Source organism: Stegastes partitus, unplaced genomic scaffold (assembly GCF_000690725.1).
Source record: "Stegastes partitus isolate 25-593 unplaced genomic scaffold, Stegastes_partitus-1.0.2 Scaffold262, whole genome shotgun sequence".
In the NCBI taxonomy this organism is placed as follows: domain Eukaryota; kingdom Metazoa; phylum Chordata; class Actinopteri; family Pomacentridae; genus Stegastes; species Stegastes partitus.
Window position 1 is genome coordinate 122,619 of NW_007577993.1, and position 23,343 is coordinate 145,961.

The following is a 23,343-nucleotide window of genomic DNA, read 5'->3' on the forward strand; positions in this document are numbered from 1 at the left end:
CCCTGGAGCAAGCATCCCATTTCTTTATGCAGTTGGTTTGTTAGTAATGTGTACAGTTTATTGGTTCCAAATTTTAGGTTTCATAAGAATTTATGTCACCCAGACAGAAATCATGAATTATTCTTAATGTGGGCTGTGTCTGGCTGTTTGCCAGTCTGATACAGCCTCATTTAAATGTGTTTGCAATTTAGTGTTTCTATTTTTTGTATGCAAACAAGTCTTCCATCAACATAGGTATAGAACTAACAGCATTGTGATTGTCACATTTTTAAATTTATTTTATTTTATTTTTTTCAAATTTTAGTATTCATTCTGTTTAGGGTTCCTGTTTCCCTGCTTCTGACTCTCTTGTTGTTTCAGACCAGCCCTTCCATCTGCTCCATTTTCATGGCAGTTGCATCACCTGATCTTCTCCACCCTTCTGCTTGTCTGCATCCACATAACTCATAAGTTCTCTCAGTATACATGCCACCACTCCACCATTCATTCTTTGCCAGACTGTCATCGTACACATGGCTTGAGTTTTCAAGCCATTCATAATCCTGTTTTGTTTTCGGCTGTTTTTGACCTCTGCCTGCTAATGTGGAGTCTGTCCCTGAGTCATGCATATGGGTTCAAGTACCTGCTTCATAAACAGACAGGTTGCTATACATGAAATCAGCAAGTGGCATGGTCTCTTTTGCCATCAAAGTTAACTAGAGCAACAGACAAATCCCTAATATAACGCTGTAGGCGACAAAGAAGAAACTCAATGTACATTTTCTCCTATTTTTTTATTTTTTTAAATTTTTAAAGTTAGACTGCACCTTTTAACAGTGTGATGGTAGTGGGGTAGGTTTGGTAACTCCAATTGTCTCCATTCTCCTCCGGCTCTATTAGAGCGCTGACAGGGCTGTGAATGGGCTGGAGGCCCTGTGGCCTCGGAGCAATCACCACGGCCATTTCACACCCTGCTGATCCCCTCATCTGCTGCAGAGATGAAAGAGGGGCTCTGTGGGCCCCGGAGGCCCCTGATGAAGTCCTGACCTCACTCTCAAGAACCCACCAGATTAAAAAAAAAATACTCCTCCTGTTCAAAGTTAAGATGGCCACTTGTGTTACTCAATGCACAAATGGAAAAGTTTAACAGACAAGGAGAAACATAAAGTTTGGTTCACAAACTGAGCAAAAACGTACAGGAATATATTTAAATACAATATGTTTTATGTTATAGAAATGCATCAATGGTTCTGTTTAGTTCTGTAAAATGTTGTATTTTGTACAACTTCACACTGAAAGCTGATTAGATAAGACTTAAATTTTGCCAGCAGACTTGTAATGCAGTCACAGCACATGATGTTTGAGGAAGGTGACATTTTTGGCTCCATTTCCCTCCCTCTCTTTTTAGTGAGCTGTTAAATGAAGCTGTAACACCAGAATCATTACATTAATACACAGCCAAACCTCCAAACTCTGTCTGTCTACAGTTACTTAATCTGTTTTATGCTTAATAAAGAGCTATAGCCAGGCCACTACGTGCTAATGAAATATGACCTATTGTAAGTGATTACTGCACAGCGGCGCAAATGAGCTAGCAGCACTCTCAAAGCAGACTTCCAGTAATAAATTAGTGTATAGCCTGGACCAAACTTGGCTCTCTCACCAAGTATCTCTGACTGGACAAACAGTGCCTGTCCTGCCTGGCTACCAGAGACAAAAGGTAATAACTAGTTGGCTTATCAGTGTTCGTGATGGATTATTGAATAGGCATACTGGGCGAACGCCTGGGTACATCTTATCACATGCTGATAAAAGTAAAAATTAGTAACATTTTGTTTTATTTTAATTAATTAATTAATTAATTTTTTTAAACTTTTGAAAATCAGTTTAGTACACTGAATTTAGGTACTGTGGGGTTTTTGTCAACCTTCGACCCTTTCCACCCTGAACATTGCTGTACTAGCACCAGGCCATATGGTACTACTATAATTAAAATGGATGTAGCTCCATTGTGTTTCATTTGTGTTGCATCAAACCTGGTAGAATTGTAGTTGAAAGTTTTTAGAAAAGGTTTTATAACATCAATGTTATTGACATTGTGTCACTGATGTAAGGTTGTTGTTTACTCAAGTATTCATCAGCCTGGTAAGCGGTCGAGGTGCCCCCAGTGTTTTTTGACTTTTGCTTCACTATTCCGTAGTTAGTGATGTGTCCTCTCTGTCCTCTCTCTCTTTCTATAGGGGTTTGTGGTTCTGGAGTTGCACAGGTTGAATTTGCAGTTACTGGTTCCACCAAACTGTCCTGGTTTGTTTTCTCTTGTTTGTTGTGTCTCAGTTTGTCTCTGCTTTCCTCGTCTCTCTTCCCTTTAACATCACCCTAACTGCTGGAGGCAGATGGCTGCCCTCCCTGAGCCTGGTTCTGTTGGAGGTCCTGTCTGAAGGGAGTTTGCCATTGTGCTTGCCCATAGCAGTCTTTGGACTTGTTGGGTTTTCCACAATATAGGTTATTGATCTTAATATTTAAACTTGCAAGGTAAATTTCTAATGTCAGACTGCATGACAACTGTTTAAAATCTAAATAACAATGACTTGACTAAACTAATTTCTAATATTACATTTGATATGTGGAACTGTCACTGACTGAATTAGTTTTTTTTTTTTCACATGGAAATGTCAAATCAAAGTTTCAATCTGAAAGGGTTAAACAATGTAAAGATGCACCAGCAGAGGTTGAAGAGGGTTCCTCATGTTCTGCTGGTTCAGTATGATGACTGATGGGACAGACAGCATTAACAGCAGCCTGCACATGAGGATATAGACTTGAAACTCTGTGGTGTGGACTGTGATACCCAGCTGGCTGGCTCATTGTGTCAGGGAAACAGAAAAGGAAAAACATATAATTTGGGCTGTAAATGACAATCTGCTGCCTGACACCAGCACAATTTTCCTCCCTGGGCTTTAATGTGTGATACTCATCAACCTCTTTGCCTCAAATAAAAGCTGATGTGCCTGGCCTCTGCCTGTTTCTGAGAATGTGAAAATTTCAATTACCTCGCCTCAGTGCCAGCCAATCTTAATAACTTCTTTCTTAATTCGTGTTCACGTCGGTGCCGAGGTGTTGCATCCCCCCCCCCCCACACACACACACACACCGCTCCCTGCTAACTGCTCAGCTCCTGTGGAATAAAGGTCAAGTAATCAGACATCTGGAAGGACAGCTCATTTGTCATCCCTTGATAAATGCGTCAGTGGCTAATCTGTGGAGCAGGACCCCACTGCGACGCTCTGAACAGAAAGGTTAACCGATTCAAAACAGGAAGGGATGGAGGACAATGGCACATAGAGCAGCAGCCTTGGGGTAAAAGAGGATAAAACTTAATTTTGATTCAGTTGTTTGGTGACTACTTCTGGAGCGGCGGATGGTGGGAAGGCTCCAACAACCTCCACCCTGCTGCTAAATGACAGCAGACTGCAATGAACATTACCTGTGACAAGACATTACCAGAAAAGCTGCTCCCTCAATCCCCGCTCTCACATTCACTTCTTCTGTGCCTCTCTTCAGGATGAGAGAAGTCTCATCTGCTGAAAGTCAGCTTGACGACACTAAAGAAAGTAGTTTTGCTGCTTTTACAGGACAAGAAATCCAGCAGAGAATTTTATTTATTTTTTCACCCAAGAAAACTAGCTCTGAAGCTGCTACATTAAAATAAACCCCCATAACAAGATAGGACTGATAATATTGGACAAATTCTTGAAAAACCCAGATGCGACATGATGCACAAACACTTTTTTTAAAGTCCAGACATTTTTAGCCACCCAACAAAAAAAAGATCAATCTTTGTGATTGTTCTATATTTGTTTGTTGCCGTTTTGCATCTCTTTGTGGTGCTTTTTTAAAAAAAAAAATCTCCTTGTAAATGCTTTTCACCTCTTTACAGGTGTTCAGCATCTACCTGTGGTTGTTTTTCCTTTATTTTTTTCTTTTTTCTTTCTTTAGTGCTTTTCATTTCTGTTGTCAATCTCTTAGTAGAGTTTAGCTGTGGCTGTTTAGCACTGTTAGCGTCTTTGTAATGCATTTTCATTTCTTTGTCGTCACTGCATGTGTTTTTCATCATTTTGAATAAAAATTAAAATAAAGATAAACTTTATTGATCCCACAGTGGGGAAAGTTCACTGTTACAACAGCTCCAAAAAAAGTGTACAGTCAGTGCAGAATAATTTAGGAGCACCCAGTGCAAATTGTAGGAAAGAAACCAATAATCTACAGTGCAAAAAGAAATGCAAGAGATAAAAGAACAATATATACAGAACATCTTTTTTTTTTTTTTTTTTAATGAAGACTATATACACAAAGATGAGGTAGTAATAGCAATAGTTATTGCACATAGCGGAACGTGTTTGTTGGTGGAAAAAGGACCAGTAACAGAGGTGCCAAGTGGAGTTTATAATGCATCACTGTAAAGTCTGACTGATGTTGGGATGAAGGACCTGTGGAAACGTTCCTTCTTACACTTTGGGTGTAGCAGTCTGTCGCTGAACGCACTGCGTAAGGAGTTCACAGTCTGATGCAGAGGGTGGGAGGTGTTTCCTATGATGGCAGACAGTTTGACCAGTGCCCTCCTCTCTCCCATCACCTCAGTGGAGTCCAGGGGGCAGCCACAGATTGAGCTGGCTCTTTTTATCAGTCTGTTGAGTCTGCTCTTATCACGCTCAGAGCACCCCCCTCCCCAGCACACTACTGCATAAGAGACCACTGATGCCACCACAGTCTCGTAGAACATCCTCAGCAGTGGCCTGCACACACCAAATGAAGCAAGCCCTCTCTGCAGGTATAAACGACACTGACCCTTCTTATGCAGAGAGTCAGTGATATCTGTCCAGTCCAGTTTGTTGTTTAGGTACTTGTAGGTCCTCACTCTCTCGATGTCAAGTCCCTGGATGTTCAGCGGTGGCCTGTGTGCAGGTTTCCTGTGGAAATCGATCACCATCTCCTTTGTCTTGCTGGCCTTCATTTGAAGGTGGTTCTGCTCACACCAGTCGACAAAGTCCATGATGACCTTCCTACACTGACAGCCGTTCCCCTGTGACACGCATCCTATGATGGCAGAGTCATCGGAGAACTTCTGGAGATGACAACTGTCCGTGGAGTACCGGAAATCTGATGTGTAAAGGGTGAAAAGGAAAGGTGAGAGTACTGTGGCCTGCGGAGTGCTCGTGCTGCAAACCATCACATCAGACACACAGTTCTGTAGCCTCACATACTGGGGTCTGTCAGTGAGGTAGTCCATAGTCCATGTAGCCAGCTGGTCACTGGTGTTGGTGTTGTGTGTGTGTGAATCCCTTTCAGGTTGTGCCCAGAGGGAGTGGCTAGGTGCAGCTGATCTGCACTCATCAAGAGACGATTGAAAAGCTGAGCCAGCCTGATCATCGCGTCCAGAGAGCCAGATCGGCAGACAGAGGTGGTGGCGTTTGTAGTGTTGGGCCTGGCTTCACCCGAAGCAGTAAGGGTTGAATTGTATTGAAAGCACTGGAGAAGTCGAAGAACGTGATCCTCACGGTGTTTCCAGTGTCCTCCAGGTGAGACAGGGATCTCTGCAGCAGGTAGATGTTGGTGTCATCCATCTCAATGCCAGGCTGGTATGCAAACTGCAGAGGATCCATGTTAGGGCTCACCAGGGGACGAAGATGGTTCAGAACGATCCTCTCAAGTGCCTTCATAAGATAGGAGGATAAGGTCACGGGTCTAAAATGGTTGGACTCCTTGGGACACGAGGTCTTTGGGACCGGGACCACACAAGAGAGAGGAGAAGGAGAAGATAGGGGGAGAGAGGAGGGCCCCAGAGATGGTGGTGGTGAGGGAGGTGAGGAGGGGGAGGGGGCAACGAGGGAAGAGGAGCTGGAGGTGCTGGAGGTAGGCAGGACAGTGCTCAGGCAAGAGGAGGGGGTGAGACCAGTATCAAATCTGTTGAAAAACAGGTTTAACTTGTTGGCCCAGTCCCTGTCCCCAGGTTCAGGGTCCCTCTGTTTGCTTTTGCCTTGCCCTGATATGGTCTGGAGTCCTCTCCAGACCTCTCTCACGTTGTTGTTCTGTAGCCGGTCATCCATTTTCTTCCTGTAGTTGGCCTTACACTCTCTGATCTTTCTTTTGAGAGCCCTCTGTACCCTCCTCAGTTCTTCTCTGTCACCAGACTTAAAAGCCCTCCTTTTCTCCAGTAGCAAGGCTCTCAGCTCAGGAGTCACCCATGGCTTGTTGTTTAAGAAACACCGTGCCCTCCTGGTGGGCACAGTGTTCTCTACACAGAAATGTACGTAGTCAGTGATACAGTCCGTTAAACTGTCAATGTCCTGTCCATGTGGCCCACAGAGCACCTCCCAGTCGGTGGCGTTAAAACCATCTTTGAGTGCCTCAATGGCCTCTTCAGATCACTGCTTCACACACTTTTTGGTTGGGGGTTCCTTCTTCACCATAGGTGTGTACAAAGAGGTTTCTGTGTAGCAGGCTAGGATCAATCCGCGGTAGAAAGATCTGGAACACCACTCACTGTAGAGTGAGCTAAGCAGCAGGAATGTCTGTATTGTAATTCTGTACCTTTTCGCACAGCTTGTGCATCTTTTTGTGGTTGTTTTGTGTCTCTTTGTACTAGTTTGGCATGATGTAGTTATATTTCATCTCATCTTTTCATAGCTGTTCAGCACCTATTTGTGGGTGTTTTGCTTCTTTGTTGTCATTTTGCATCACCTTTTAGACATTTATTGTCTCAGTGTTCTAAATGTCTTTGTGGCTGTTTTGGATCGTTGTCATTGTTTCTCACTGCTGCCATTTTTTTGGTCTTTTTTGTTGGTTTGTGTCTCTGCGTATTTATATTTGTATTAGTTCTGGGTCACAGTTACTATTAATTCTACACTTATATAGGGTCCATTTAACCTGTTTGCAGATTTACTATAAAATAATCTGCTCCTGTAGTTTAAATGGAATGTCTTTTTTTTTTCTTGGTAAAAATATTTAACATGTTCATAAAGACTTGGTCTCGTGCTTTGTTACGTGCATATTACAAAATAAAAGAAAGGAGGTTCATGTAAGTAAATAAACCGTCTTTGCAGCTTTATAATGAGCTCTGTGATATCTCTTATTTTCTTCTTCACCTGAAAAGATGAAACAAAACAAGGTGACAGGGGATTTGATGATGCCACCTCGTGACATGAGAGTGTGCCCCGAATCTTGAGCCACTGGATGTTTGGCTTCCAAACTTTCTGAAACGTTTCTAGAGGAGCCAAGAATCAGCAAAGATATTTTTATCTCAAAACTGAATTACCTCGAAGGCCCTCACCTCAATGATTTATGAGGCGAGATTTGCATCATCAGTGGGACCTATTTCCTGGAGAAACACCAGACGTATCATCCCCATAACAATCAACTCTCAGCTCATTTAGGATGACAACACACAGCAGCGTAATTAAATTAGTCTTTATTAAATTTTGATTGGATGTTATTATTTTCCTCTGTATGCGAAGCTTGGTTACACTTTGTGACAAATATTCGCCACCCAAAAGTTTGCTTTCTAGATTTTTTGGGAGTATTTTATTTACTGGATAGTTGCAATAGTGATAGACGGGCAATCTTAGGGCAAAGGGGGGAAACGACATACAGAAAGGGGCCCGTGACTCGGCTGCTGTGGGGATTTTCACCCATGTGGCACTCATCTTAACCACCTTACTAGATTTTTCTCATGTTTCAAATGGGGTGCTGCGTCACCCAAGGTATGTGAGGAGCGGTACCAGAGGTCCTTCCTTCCTGCTGGTATCAGACTCTATAATCAGCTTCCAATAGACCACACACACTCACATAATGACAGTTAGCCAAACTATCATGTGCAAAAAACCCAAGTGCAATTCATTCATGTAAATATTCTTAAATTTGTGTTCTTAGTATCCTTGTGTTCTTCTGTTTTTCTTATTTGTGTTGTAAATATAGTGCATATACCTCATCCCTTTAATTTTTAGTTGTGTTGGCTTGCTTTTCTTACTGTCACTTTACTGCTGTGTCACGTTGCAAGGTTCCCCTTGTGGAACTAATAAAGGATATTCTATTCTATTCACTTCATGACTTTTCATGGAATGAAACTTGCTCAAACTGAACCAAGACTGAGAGGGACTGCACTAGAATGCTCAAGTATAAAGCTAAATAAAGCCAAAGACAATACATTCACAATTTTAATCCAACTGCTAGAAAATGTGACCTAAAACAGCTGGTGGTTTGTTGGAAAGGGGATTTCTTTTGCAGTCACATTATAGGCATGGCTCTATAGATGGCAGTGTATCAGTTTGTCCGTCTGATTCATCCAGGTTGAAATGTCATTTGTTACAATTACATTTGTCTTTACTCTTTTTAACTTAGTTGGTGGTATATTTTACCTAAATACTATAATTTATGGCCTCAGGGTAGAGAGACAACAAATTAAGAATTTTATGAAACTGATTACTTGTTAATTTCTACATATGATGATGAAGCCTTTGTATCCTTTAGAAGTCCCCATCACGGTAAATTATAAAAACTTTAATTATCCCTTAGTTTTCAATCCAACACCATTATTTGATCCATTTTAGATTTATCCAATATTTAATTACTAATTTCCTGCAAAACTAATGACATTCTTCAGGGACAAACTAGTGAGGTTTCAGCTCAGATGCTCTGGTCTCATCTTGGTTCTAAAGTGCAGATGAATCACACATCCAAACTTTTGAAGCCCCATCCATCTTCTTCCAGCCATCGGGTGAGGTCGATCAGTGCTGATATCGCCAAATCACAGAGTCCCCCCAGAGGGTCTGAATAAGCACATGATGGAAAGAGCTGTTTTGGTGTCAATAGATAAGACAGGAGATTATGAGAGCTGGAAGGTATGGGCGCTGGGCAGGGTCATTACAATAATAGGCTATTCAAATGTATGGATTCTAAATTCAACACATTGAAAAATCTGCAATTATTACAGTTGAGCACTGTTGATCCGAGCACAGCCCTAATCAGATGGCAGTGCTGTTGATGGAGCTCCTCAAGAACCACTGGCTCCATTTATTGTGCTCAAGAGCACAGACAAGTAACTGACGAGCATGTACATGACTAATTCAACAGCATTAATTAGAAAACTGAGATCAGAAATTAGGACATTTTAGAAAACAAATTAAATATTAAGCAAGCAACAAAATCACTAAATTGACAACACATGAAAATGATATGAAAGCATGATGTACTCATTCAGCAGCATAAGCGAAATCACTTGAAAGGGCAAATCACTAATTTGATAAACACAGATGAATTAAATTAGCAGCAAGAAAACTGCTAATTCATTAGAAATGATTCCGTCACATATATCCACAGGTCGCCACTCTCTATGTTGATTCTTTTCCTGTTGCATCATTAATGTTCCTTCTTGACATTTTCCGTAATCCATCTTCTTGATGGAATGTTAAAAAACTTTATTCATGGTCCCAAGAGGATTAATCTAATGTATGGCCATGTTCCATCCATTATGTCTTATCCTTTACTTGGTTTCAGCGATCCTAGGGCTGTTCTCTGCTTACACTGGGCAAGACGGGAACAGGACACCCGCCAGTCACACGCAGAGACAAGCAACCTGTCACACTTAAAGGGAAACTAAAATCGCAGTTTATCTTAAACTGCAAGACTTTGGACTGTGAGAAAAAGCCAGGATGCTCAGTGAAAGCACACTGGAAGGACATGTAAACTCCACACAGAGCCCACAGTCATAGTGCTATAAGGCGGAAGTGCTAATAAACGCATCATTGAACACTAAAACGTTGATGCCATCCGTTACGGCCCTTGGGGCTGAGTATTGGTGTTGTTTGTGTGTGAATCCCTTTCAGGTTGTGCCCAGAGGGAGTGGCTAGGTGCAGCTGATCTGCACTCATCAAGAGACGATTGAAAAGCTGAGCCAGCCTGATCATCGCGTCCATTGAGCCAGATCGGCAGACAGAGGTGGTGGCGTTTGTGGTGTTGGGCCTGACTTCAGCGACTCTGCGGTTGTTGAGTTGTTTGGTGACCTTAGGATCGGTTTTGTTTCCAGGGAGCTTGCTCTGGTTTTGCAATTTTTGTTTTCCCTTTGTTTGTAAAATAAATCTAGTTTTTTGGTGAACAAACAGTTTCCTGGTCCCTTTACCCAGTTTCATTTTACTCTTGTTACTCCCCTCATCCCCTAGCTCACAGGGACATAACACCATCACTCAAAAAACCCCAACATGAAGCTACATGATCCTGTCAGGAGTCAGAGCTGTCAATCACACACACACACGCATCATGGAAATGACTTATTGATCAGCTGATTCATAAATACAGTAGGAAAATATTCAGCTGCATCACATTTGCATGATGGAATGGAGATTGAATATCTGTCAGCCTCCACACAGTCTTATTAGCATATTTCACACCCTTAATTAGCTCTGACATGATTGGCTACTGAGCTTGCAAAAACTAAATGTTTGTACAAGGTTACTGGCTGTGTGTGCGTGTGCTCACTAACTGCAGTCTCAGCAGGTAACATGCAAAGCTACTGATTCAATGCTAAAGTGATAGAGTCAAACTGAGCCGAGCTTTGACAGTCAAGGTGTTCTTTTTAAATTATTTTAAGTTTTTTCATGAGGGAACAAGAGGAGAAAGGAGGATGAGAGCATGATGCTTACAAAAAAGTCTGCTTCCTTCTAAAACTTTCTGTTGTGATTTGAAAACTGCAGCAGAGAGATTCATCCCAGCAGCTGCAAATGGAGCTGTCGACAGAGCCGAGACAGGCTGATAACAGTGACATCCACTCCCACCTACGGTCCGATAATATGACCTGACATGTATGGTTGACATATGGCTGCAAGGCAGACCTCTGAAAGCGTGATAGCATTCCACCATTGCCGCCACACTGACTAAGTTCTAAAGTGAGGGAGGAAGGTGCTGCTGGGGAGGCTGTTACTGTGTTTACTGCTGCCAGTGAGAGACGAGCTCATGCTCATGCCCCAACATATGCTATTTTGCACAAGTTCTCATTTCTCAGAATCTCTGCAGCAGAGGTGCACAGTGCATAGTTAGCATGAAACAGTTTCACATTAGTCACATTCATTGAAAGTATGCTGCTTTAAAATAATCCTTTAACCCTAAAACCAAATCTTAACCCTTACAATGCCTTTTGAATGTCATTAGACTCTTTCCACAAACTTCTTCAAGGTCCAAAATTGTTCAACCTTTTGGAGAGTCACATGGTTAAATATTGTATTATTAGTGCGCATATTTACATATTTGCGCCATGTTCTCTCTATTCAGGGAGTTGGCTGACTGAAGTTTCCCAACTTTCCCATAAAGTTCTCTGCTTTTACTTTATTTTTTACTATAAAAATGTTTTTTTTCCCCCAAAATGTTAAGTTAAGAAAATAAATACAATTCTTTAAATACAATTCTTGCTAGCTTGTTATGAGCAACACTGGTGCAGACAAAGGGAGGGATGCTGACAGAGCTTTCTGCCAGGGCTGTGCGGGGGAATGCAGAGGCTAAAACAGATGGCTCTTCAATTATTTTACCGGCACACAGGCAAAACAAACAGAATTCACATTCAAGGAGAATCGTTTTCAATTTGTTCAGTCAGATTGCAGTCTTTTTGTCACTTCTTTTGATTTCTTTACACAGTGATTCTTCCCAGTGTAAATGTTCTTTTTATTTTACTTTATTTTGTGTAAGTTTGGTTCCACTGATTGATCTTAAGTTCAAATGTCCAGTTTTAACTTTTCTTAAACTGTGTTGACCTTGATGTAAGACCACAATTGGTCAAACAGTACGTCGCCCGTCACTGACTCGAGCAGTGGCTGCTGTCATCTTTTCGATATTCAATCGGTGACCTGCTTACTTTATCTGGTTTCACTTTCCCCCTCTATAATGAAATGAAGAGCAAACAGGCTGGCCATCCTCCATGCATCACAAAGGCTGCTGACGAGAGGATAATCAAATTGCTCATTTTCAATTTTTCATTTCTTTCATCATTTAAAAAGGCGCTGTCAGCTGCTGAGACTCAGACTAACCTTCACTGATTATTATTTGTGCAACACTCTCCCTGTCAATTCTCCATCTTTCACCTCTTCCCTCCTCCTCCAAGCCTCCGTTCATCATCTCCTCTCAGCTGCATGTCATACATTCATCTGAGTTCCCTAAACTAAAGAGTAAATAATCAGCACCCCTAAATCTATTCATTACTTCAGATATTGTATTGTAATTTTAAAGCCAAAGCCTCAGAATGATTCATAATTTGCCATCACTTTTTATTTTTCATTCTATTACAGCCAGTGACTGAAATCAACAACTCATGTGCTTAAAATTTTAACAGATTCTCAACTTTATTTCCTCTGAGAGCTTATGGGACAAACTAAAAGTGGCTGATAGCTGTTCATATCTTATGTTTCTAGTTACATATAAATAAATAAAACTCTGGCAAGAAATAGATCAGGACAAATGTATAAAACCATTTCTAAAGCTTAGAGTGTTCTCAGTAGAACAGTGACCTTAATAACTGTGAAATGAAAGTAAAGTTGGACATCAGGGCAACGTCAGCACTTCATCAGTTAGGCCTTTACATTGCTGCGGCTGATGGAAGCTCTCTAAGTAGGGACATGACAGTCTGCTTAGAATTTTCCAGGATCAAAGAACTCTGAGAACACAAAGAAAACAGTTTCCCTGGTCTCCATTAATTAGCTATACTTGCTTCATCCTGAAAAGAGTGTCAGGGGGCTGGGGCCAATCCTACCTGATACTGGGCGAGAGCTGGGGTACATCCAGGAGTGCCAGTCCATCACAGGGCTAACACAAAGAGACAGACAAACATTGCATGCTCCCACTCAAACCAATGTAAATTTAAAATCATCACTTAACCACGCATGTCTTTGGAGAATAGAATAGAATAGAACTTTAATTCAATTCAATTCAATTCAATTCAATTTTATTTGTATAGCGCATACTTACAACAACAAGTCATCTCATAGCGCTTCACAAAGGCAGAAACAGAAACAGAAACACCCAACAATCCAAAACATCTGGATTCCCTATAAGCTTCAGCAGTCCGCAAGCAGTCCACAACAGTGGGGAGGAACCGAAAACCCCACAGGGGAAAAAAAACCTCCGACAGAACCAGGCTCAGGGAGGGACGGCCATCTGCCTCGACCGGTTGGGTGAATGTAGGATGAATTATACAATGTAGTTTACAGTTAAACAAGTTATTAGAATTTATTGTCCTGTATTGATCCCTTTGGTGGAAACCTCAGGGAAATTGCTGAGGTAGGATATTTTGACAATGATTAAGAAAGTCATTCTCTTTTTTGATGGTCACCAGACCCTCGACTCCACCCCCTGTTGCCATGTGTTTTCCCATCACCTTTTGTCATGTGTTTGCCTACCTCCTGTCACAGACCCCCGATTCCACCCCCTGTTGTTCATTGTAACTGTTACGAGTCTCAGACATGAGTCCACAGAAACAAATATATGAGCAACCTGTATCAGGTGGATAAAGCAGGAACAATGAGATATCCGTGCACCGCGCTTCTTCCCAGATTGCTTCTGAAGAGAGCACGAGGCGTGTGTTCTCTCACCGGCCCCAGGTGCAACCAGAACAAAACAAAGGTTCCACTTCATCGCTACATAAACACGACTGGTATTCCTCTAACCCTGTCGGTGCAACACAATTAATTTGAACCTGAATATTACAAATAAATGCATACAATATGAAAAATATGAACTTGGTGATTATTATTAACTTTTATCACATAAATGTGGTCACTCTATTTTAGAGGTGCCACACGCTCCCCAACAACAAAAGTGACTCCCTACACTTAGACCTTAGATTACATTCTGTCATTCAAAATAATTTCAACATTCTATTACAAAATTCTGAATATTTACAATGTGCAAAATCCTTCTGCTTCAATACTAATGATCGTTTAGGCATATGCTGACATGTTTCCTCAATAACCATACATGGGGTAGGTATGTAAATATGGATGCTGGATTAGGTGTGTGTGTTGATATGCTGGTGAGTATGGCTGAGAGCAACACAAGTGAGTTTAAGGGTATGAGGTAAGTATCAACAGCATTCACAGTAGGGCGTGACTGATATGTGGGATGGCCAAAAGATGAATAAGTGAGCATTTGGCATGGCTGTCTTTTCCTAGTGGACCGTCTCAGTGGGACAGGGGAACTAGACTGAGAATCGTCTACTTGTTCCTCCAAATGTGCCAGTTGGGGCAAATCTTGCTCCTCTCCAGACTGAGGCACATTAAGGGCAACCAGATTCCTGTCCTCTTCTGGTGCAGTCTGATGAATCATGTCCTGTTCATTCACATGTTGCAACTCACCCTGCTCTAGTGTGTACTCTTCTTCACATTGACCTCCCGTCGGTGCTACAGATCCTTGTAGCACCGGGTCATTCTGAGGTAAAGTTCTGATTTGGCGGTTTCCTCTTTTCTTCAATGCTGGTTTGACTGGCTGTGACGGGAATTCCACTGGTAAATCATTGACAAGCAAGAGCAGATTTCTGTGTAGGGTCCTGGTTCTCACTTTGGCATCGCCTTCGGGATGAATCTACCGGAAGGCAAGGGTGTCGACCATAGAGCAAGAAGTGAGGTGAGTAGCCGGTAGATTCATGCCTTGTGCAGTTATACGCATGTATGACTTGCGGGAGATGTTCCTTCCATGCCTCCTTTTCTTTGTCTGTCAGTGTCTGCAACATCTGCAACAATGTGCGATTTAACCGTTCAGCTGGATGGTATGGAGATGTTCGGGAATGGCACACACCAGACAACTGTCCAAGTTTTCGAAAGAGTTCATTTTCATACTCGCGCCCTTGGTCGTGGTGGAGTTTGTTAGGGAATCCAAAACGAGGTACAAAGTCATTGTAAATCCGTTCTGCTGCTGTTCGCCCAGCTTTATTTTTGGTTGGGTAAGCCTGCGCAAACCTCGTAAAACGGTCTATGATAACCAAAACGTACTCATAGCCCCCTTTGCTTCTCTCGAGGTGCAAGAAGTCAATACAAACCAGTTCGAGGGGAGAGCTAGATTGTAGGCTATTCATGGGTGCGCATACATGAAACGTGGGCTTCTTCTGTTTCATACAACAGCATTTCTTAGTCAAATAATCCTCGATACACCTCTTCATGTGAGGCCAGTAAAATCTGTCCCTGGCAAGGTGAAGTACTCTCTCAGTACCCACATGTCCCATGTTATCATGGAGGTGTTTCAAGACGACAGGCTGGTATTTGAGAGGCACAACTAATTGTTTTCTCTCTGGTGTCCTTCGATACAGGAGTCCGACATATAGTGCTCAACATCAAGAGGGCTGCGGGAGAGGGTATCAGTATTTACTCTCCCCAGTCTATACCTAATGTTGAAGCAGAATTCTGACAGTTCACCAACCCAGCGGTGTCCAATTGCATTCAGTTTGGCTGTGCTCATAATGTATGTGAGTGGGTTCTTTTCAGTGTAGATGGTGAAGTGTGAGGCATAAAAGAGATAATCTCTAAATTTCTCACACACTACCCACTTTAGAGCAAGAAACTCTAGCTTCCCGCTATGCAAATGATAGTTTTTCTCCGCTGGTGTTAAGGTCCGGGACCCATATCCAATGACTCGCAACTTTCCATCCTGCAGCTGGTACAGAACTGCCCCAAGGCCCTGTTCTGACGCATCAGTGTGTAGGACGAATGGTAAGTCAAAGTTTGGATATGCCAGCACTGGAGGATGTGTTAGCATATCAACTAGTCTCTCAAGAGCGCTCTGATGCTCAACAGTCCACTCTATAGGCACCCTCGATGACAACTGGGGCCCTTTGGCTCTGTTCAGACGGGAATGAGCTGATGGCTGTGATGATTTCCCTTGAAGGAGCTCATAGAGAGACTTAGCTAGCTTTGAGAAGTTCTGAACGTATGATCGGTAGTAACTGAGAAAGCCAAGGACCCTCCTCAGGTCACCTACGGTCTGTGGTGTTTTGGCTTTCAGGGCCATCACAGCCTCCAGATCTTTTGGGTCAACTCAAACACCCTCAGCGGAGACAAGGTGTCCCATGTAGCGAACTTCTCTCTTGACCATTTCACACTTCTCCGGTCAAAGCTACACACCGTGTTGTTGCAACGCTTGTAGCCACGCCCGCCGATAGGGGGGGACAAACGGGTCTGTTGTCCCGGGCCCAGAGTGGGGTAGGGGGCCCAGAACTGGACCCTCATTGAATTATGGATTTTTTTCCCCAAATAAGGGCTATTAATGGAAAGAAACAGGGCAATATTTGAGTTAGAAGTTTTAATTTGTTTTCGTCTGAACTGTCCTTAATATCTTTGGAGTTGCCCTCCACCCCCACCTCCAACATTAAATGGTTTGGCCCCTGATCAACATTTGACGTCCTTTTATTGGAAGTTCGGATTTTGCACTTCAGCACCAAAATGTCCGCTCAGCAGAAGTTTGGTGCTCAGAAAAGGAAAAAGAAGAGAAAAAGAGAGGAAGAAAATAGAGGCCTTAGAGATTTGCTTAAAACATACTTTTAAAAAAAAGGTGGTGACACGAAGCTGGAACTAGTAACGACAAAGTAGAGCGAGGTAAGAAACAGCGGAGCCAACGTTTGTCACCTTGTAACGTTATCTGGCTAGCTCTTAATATCCATCAGCTGTGATAAAAATCCTGACAAAACACGGGTTGTTTGACAGAAACGGACGAGTTTAGTGGCTCCGTCAGAGAGGATGAGACAGAGAGGCCGAGGCGAGAGATCCACCTGCCGTCAGGTAACAGAGATGAGGAGGAAGGGGCCCGCTGGTCCGCAACAGAGGGACAGAGTCAGACCACGGATGAGACTGTGAGTGGGAGCGAGCCACGGTGGAGCGGGAGAGACCCGCTGGTCCACCAGGGGGGACAGAGTCAGACCACGGATGAGAGAGAGAGCGAGCGTCAAAGTGCAGCGGGAGGGGCTTGCTGCCCAGTCGGACAGTCTGAGCAGGATGGATGAAAGAGATGTAAAGAAAGCAGAATAGAGGAGAATAAGAGGAGGCAAGGTGAGGAGCAGGTGAGGAGAGGAACAGGAGAGGAAGAGCAAAGAAAAGGGGAGATGTGGGTAAGTGGGGCGGGCGGGGGGGGGGGCATCTAATATCATCTTGTCCCGGGCCCAGGGAAGGCTGTCAGCTGGCCTGCTTGTAGCACCTTGCGAACCACCTCCACGTGATCTTCAAACGACCGTGAGTAACACAGTATATCATCAAGGTAAGGTATGCAGCATTCGTCCCTCAGAGAACTCAGCATTTCTTCCATGCTCCTCTGGAATGCTGCTGGTGTGGTAGACAGTCCGAACGGGATCGTCACCCACTCATAAAGGCCCCAGGGTGTGATGAAGGCAGTGAGATGGCGTGACCCCTCACCCACAAAACCCTGGTGGTATGCCTTACCCTGGTCAAGGATGCTGAACCACGAGAACCCCTCCAAAGTGTCCAACAGATCCTGTATTCGGGGCAGTGGATGTCTGTCCGGTACAGTTTTCTGGTTGAGCAGGCGATAGTCAATGCAGAGACGTAATGTACTGTCTTTCTTCCGCACACACACTTGGATCTGACTATTCATCCTTTCACCAGGAGGTCTTGAATATATTCTTTGACCTCTTTCAAAAGTGGTTTAGATATGGATGTGTATGCTCTCTGCACTGGGATGCCATCCTTTAGGTTTATTACCATTTGCAGGCCCGGGTTGCATCCAATGTCATTTCCATCTTTCGTAAAAACTGTCGACTCCTCATACAACATTGCCTTGGCAACCTCCTGTTGCGTCTCCTCCAGGTGATCAAGGTTAACAGGTGGATGTCACAAGTCTGGGGTTGGCACCATGAGTGGAGCGGTGACCTCATTAATACCTACTGGGGACATCGCTTTGTCATGAGGGTGACCATCCACAATCCTGTCAACATGCTGCAAGGTGCCCAGCACCGTCTTCCGTGGCAAAGTGACATTGTGTTTGGTGTTATTGCCAATTGCGATTGTGACATAAGGCTTTGAAGGGTTCTGTATCTCCAGCAAACCTGCCCCTATATCCAACTGCTCCAATGGCTGATTACCTTCATTTGCTTCAAACAGCACCAGCCGGTCAAACACGTTCATGGTTGGGGGAACACGACACTTCAACCAGGTGACTTGACCAGCAGGGATGACCACGTCCTTTACACCTGCTCTTAGACATCTTTGTGGCATACTTGGCTCTGCAGTCTGTATAAAACTTACAATAGCTTCTGCTTTCTCACAGGGAACATGGATGGCATTACCAAGCAAGTTAGTCAGAGTAGGCATCAGTTGTTCTGGCTGTCCCTTGATCAGCTGCTCCAAAACATTAAAACCAATTAGTGGTTTCTCCATGCTCAAACTACTAATCAGAAATGAGACACTGATGGACAGATTTGGGTCCTCATTCCCTGGTAGGTTGACCATTATGGCTACCCAGCCATCGAATGGGATTAGCTCTCCGTTGACTGCATACACTTTCAGCTCATTTATTTCCTCAATGATTTCAGACATCGGTCGAATGGCAAGGTCTGGCAGATACAAGCCTTTCCAGGCACAACTTATCATGCTAACTTGTGCTCCTGAGTCAAGCAATGCAGTTACTGCCAAGCCGCTTAGGTTACACTGTATTAGGGCTTTCCTTCCTATTAGTCTGGCAACAGCTCCATGTTTGGCGTTGAGTGGCTCAGGCGAGGACTGAGTAGCTCGTTTGGTTTTCTTGGAATTCTTCTGTGTGCTAGCTACTTCTGAGGTAATGGATGTGGTGTGATTTAGTTTTCACCGTTGGCTTGCGTCAGAATGCTCGGTTTGGGGCTCTGTTTGAGCTCCAATCACTGGGTGGCAGTGACTGGGTGACGTTTCCCTGATTCTTTAGTCTCGTCAAGCAGCCCACTGCTCTGTGGCCTTCCTCCCCACAGGTAAAAGAATGGTTGCAGTCCGGCCGGCTCTGTTCAATACATTTTGGACAGCCATAACTTTTCTCCTTTTTGATTCTCATCTTCTTTTGAGAATACTGATTCACTAGCTCTGGTTGTTGCAGCTGGTTTTGTTGTTTCATTGCCTCAACCATGCTTGTGAGCTCTTCTATTCTGGCTGTGAGTTCTTTAATTGGGTCAGTCTTTATTTTGGTCAGTGAGCTCCCTGGCCTGTTATGTTCTTGCCCTGCATTGAGCTCCAATTGTGCGCTATGTGCAGCTGTTGTGGTTGGTCGACGAGAGGGACCTATCCTCTTCTGCCTCTCACTTTCCTCACTGGTGATCCTCATTACATGTCGTAGTATTGTTTCATCACTCGCATCACCACTTGTCAGAAGGGGCTTTAGTTCTCTGCGTATATCCCTGTGTTTGTGTCCTAGTCCTTGGTAAACTGTATGTAGGAATACGTCTTGAACAGTAGCTGCACTGTACTTTATCCCTGAATCTGACATTTTGGATGTGAAAACAACTCGTTGCTTTAATCCTATCACTCGGTAGAGAACCTGTTGTGGTGTCTCGTTGTCCTCCTGCTTAGCACACATTAACTCCTGAAATAGCTCTGTGCTGCTTTTCTTCCTCAGATGGGCCTGAAGAAACCCCTTAAGTTCCATCATGGCAAGATCATCCTTGTTCATTAGCATCTCTTTAAAGTGTCAAGTGGAGTCAAGGTTTGAGATCCAAACACAGCCACTAACAAAGAACTTTGGCTCTGCAGTAAGCAACATAAAAGAATTTTTATGATTTGAAATACTATATGCTGGTAATTATGTGATTAAATTGAAATAATGATTCTTAAATAGACATTGTATAACCAGATAATCAGTAGTGTTAAAAGTTAGGCTGATGATTCTAAAATATTATAATGGATTCAGGTGTTTTAGGTGGTTTCCAGTAGAGTGCATGATGAGTTTAAAGGAGCAAGTGAGGACAGTGTTCTTAAAGACAGAGCGAGTCATGAGGCTGTTAGTCACAGGATGATTGCTAGCTGAGCCCAATGCTAAAGTAGCCCAAGTTCCCCTTTATGATAAACAGAGGTTCCTCTTTTTGTAAACAGATGGCTCTTAAGCATCCTGTGTTTGCCAAACTGTGTCCGTTCCGGTTGCCAAAGATGGAATTGGAGTGTTGCACCAGAGGTGGCAACACCTCATGACTCAGAAGTAAAGGGTGAAACATCTACTGGAAATGTGTGTGTAACAATGAATGTGTGTATCTGATGTGTATTACTAGTGTGTAGTAATGAGTGTGCATTAGTACTAATCATACAATGTGTATGGGGAGAGAGCTGTAGAAATACTATAAAAGCCACAGACAGAGAGATGTTTGTCGGAGTGCGTTGGAGATCACAGGAGAACACACTTGGATGTCATTCTGACCAGGAGATCGAGGCATGCTTGAGGGACTCTTAGAGTTCGTAGAACATTCTTCAATTGACTGGGTACGCAACGAGGGAGTTGCAACGGGACTGTAGTGCAACAGAAGAGGAGTGGCAGAACCCTTTTCTGTGTTCTGCCAGAAGAACAGTCCTCCCTTCCTCACCCAACGGGATACCAAAACGGACTGCAGTTCTAATCGGAGTTGCGACTCTTCATCTCCCCCTGGCTGGAGGACTCTGTCTGTGCAACGGTGCCCCGTACCAGGTTGCTGCTTTGCTGGTAGGGAGTCTCTCTTAGCTCAGGACAAGACGGAGCTGCGTTGATCAGGTCTGGCCAGGCTGTTAGGCGCTCTCCCTCTCCAAATCAAGTAATTTGTTATTAAATTTTAGTTTAGATGAGCACAGATTATATTACTGTTTCCACAATAATCAGGTTAAATCAAAATGAAAGTAATTATGAGTGAACAATCAATTGCTGTTGCTTAGCCCATGCGTGAAGAGTTGCAATAAATATATAACCTTGCATTTAAAGACAATATGGACTGAAATTTTATTGAGTCATTTTATGTATCTGATGGTGGTAAAAAGTTAGACAATTGTGTGCACATGATCTTTAGTGGTTCTCAACGGTTAATCTAAGTTGAAGTAAAATAGAATATTTAAACATATCCCTGGGGTTAGTAGTGCCAAACCTCTAAAATCAAACCTAGCAACTTACCAAGTGCTCGTTCCATTAAGAGGAAAGCTGCCACCAACAGGCGTGTCTAGTGGGTGATTCAGCTACTGAGGCTACTTAGTTGGGTTGCCTATTAGAAGAAGCGGGGTAAACGTCTGGATTTAGGCAGTCAGAAGCTAGGCGAGTTTCCTCGACACCAGCTTAAGCAGTTCCATAGAATCCTATTAGGTCAAGGGCCTGTAGGCAGTTAGAACTTAACCCTAGTAACGGAGAGCTGGACTAGTAGCCCTGTACGGGGTAATACCGGTGCGGAATAACAAAAGGTGCCTGGCTTTATTATCCGGAGCACACCACGAACTATCTCTGAGTCATGGAAGCCTTCTTTAATCCCTTCCTCCATTTGCTTATCATCTCGGTTCTTAACAACAGTATCAATAGCGTCCTTTAAGACCAACAATTCAACCATCCCACTGTCCTCTAATTCTAACAAACGCTTAGTGTACATAAAAGAACTGATGTAGTCAAAGCAGCCTTCTTGGTCTACCTTCTGAAGTTCTGACGATTCCCGATCTGGCACTGGACCCACTTCTTTAGCGATCTGGAAGAGCTCTGATCCCAAGGTGAGTAGGCTCCTCCTAATGTCCTACAATAGGCTCTTCCTCTCACTCTCTGACATGGCTGTAGCTCCTTCCTGATCTGATCTAGCCCCCCCTCTACATCAACGGCAAGTGTGTGGAGAGGGTCTACACCTTCCGGTTCCTTGGCGTCCTCATCTCCGCTGACATCTCCTAGACAGACAACACCACGGCAATAATCAAGAAGGCGCAGCAGCGGCTTCACCTCCTGAGGGTCCTCAAGAAGCACAACCTGACCCCCACCCTGCTGCTGACCTTCTATCGCTCGTCCATTGAGAGCCTACTGACCTACTGTATCACAGTGTGGTACGGTAGCTGCACCATGGCAGACCGGGAGAGGCTTCAGAGAGTTGTAAAGGCAGCCCAGAAGATCATCGGCTGCCCTCTCCCCTCCCTGATGGACATCTACACCTCCCGCTGCCTCAGTAGAGCGAAAAACATCATCAAGGACAACTCCCACCCTGGTTCTGCCATGTTTGACCTGCTGCCCTCAGGGAGGCGCTACAGGTGCATCAGAACCAAAACAAACAGACTCAAGAACAGCTTCTTCCCAAAAGCCATCACCACTCTGAACTCACAAATGCACTGACATCACAGAAGCACCGCGCTTCTTCCCAGATTGCTTCTGAAGAGAGCTCGAGGCGTGCGTTCTCTCACCGGCCCCAGGTGCAACCGGAACAAACAAAGGTTCCGCTTCATTGCTACATAAACACGACTGGTATTCCTCTAACCCCGTCGGTGCAACACAATCAATTTGGACCTGAATATTACAAATAAATGCATACAATATGAAAAATGTGAACTTGGTGATTATTATTAACTTTTATCACATAAATGTGGTCACTCTATTTTAGAGGTGCCACATAACCTTACCTCATGCCATTTGATTAGCAACTGTATGTTAACTAACCACTGTTCGTGTCTGTATTTAGATACAGGCCCCCCCCTACCCTCTGACATACCCTATAAATGTGTGACTCTGCAGATGTTCAGGGTCGGTTTACCATCGCAGACTCATGCTCTGTGTTGGTAAGCCCACCGTATACGGGAATACTAATACACGACAGCAAACTTCACATGAGGACTATGGGTAAAATTTCTTCAACAGTTCAAATCCAGATCATTCTTGCATTTAGGCACCATCATGCTGATTCTAATGTCAAATGACATAAAAGAGATGAACTATTTGGTTAGAGATCTAAGAACTATATCTGGAGAACACCAGCTAATAGACATGCAGTAAAGCATGGTAGTGGCATTATCATGCTGTTGGGCTTCTTCTAAGGAGCAGGCACAAGTGTGGTTGTTCTTGAGTGGCTTAGTCAAATCCCAAACTTAAACCTCATAGAACATCTGTGGAGAGAACTCAAAATGGCAGTTCACACATGCTTCCCATCCAAGTTGATGGAGTTGAGCAGGACATGCCAGGATGAATGGGATCAGCTGCCTAATTGGTGGCAAGGCTTGTAAAGACGAACTGAAGAAACCTCGAAGCTGTAAATGCTACCAAAGATGCAGATACAAAGTACTGAATCAAGGATGTTAATACTTTTGAAAATGAGAGAATCAGTTTTTAAATGTTTAACAAATTGCCAAACATTTTAGAAAATTTGATTTATTTGAATGAACTGAAAACTTTTTTTTTTTTTAGTTTCAA

The 23,343-nt window shown here is 43.5% G+C and overlaps 1 long non-coding RNA gene across 1 annotated transcript; it reads left to right on the plus strand.

Annotated features, from left to right (window-relative positions):
• The first annotated feature begins 20,303 nt into the window (after nucleotides 1-20,303).
• On the plus strand, nucleotides 20,304-22,482 carry LOC103357563 (uncharacterized). Its single transcript, XR_520208.1, has 2 exons — nucleotides 20,304-21,671; nucleotides 21,757-22,482. It is a non-coding gene; the product is annotated as an uncharacterized LOC103357563 (long non-coding RNA).
• The last annotated feature ends 861 nt before the right edge of the window (nucleotides 22,483-23,343 follow it).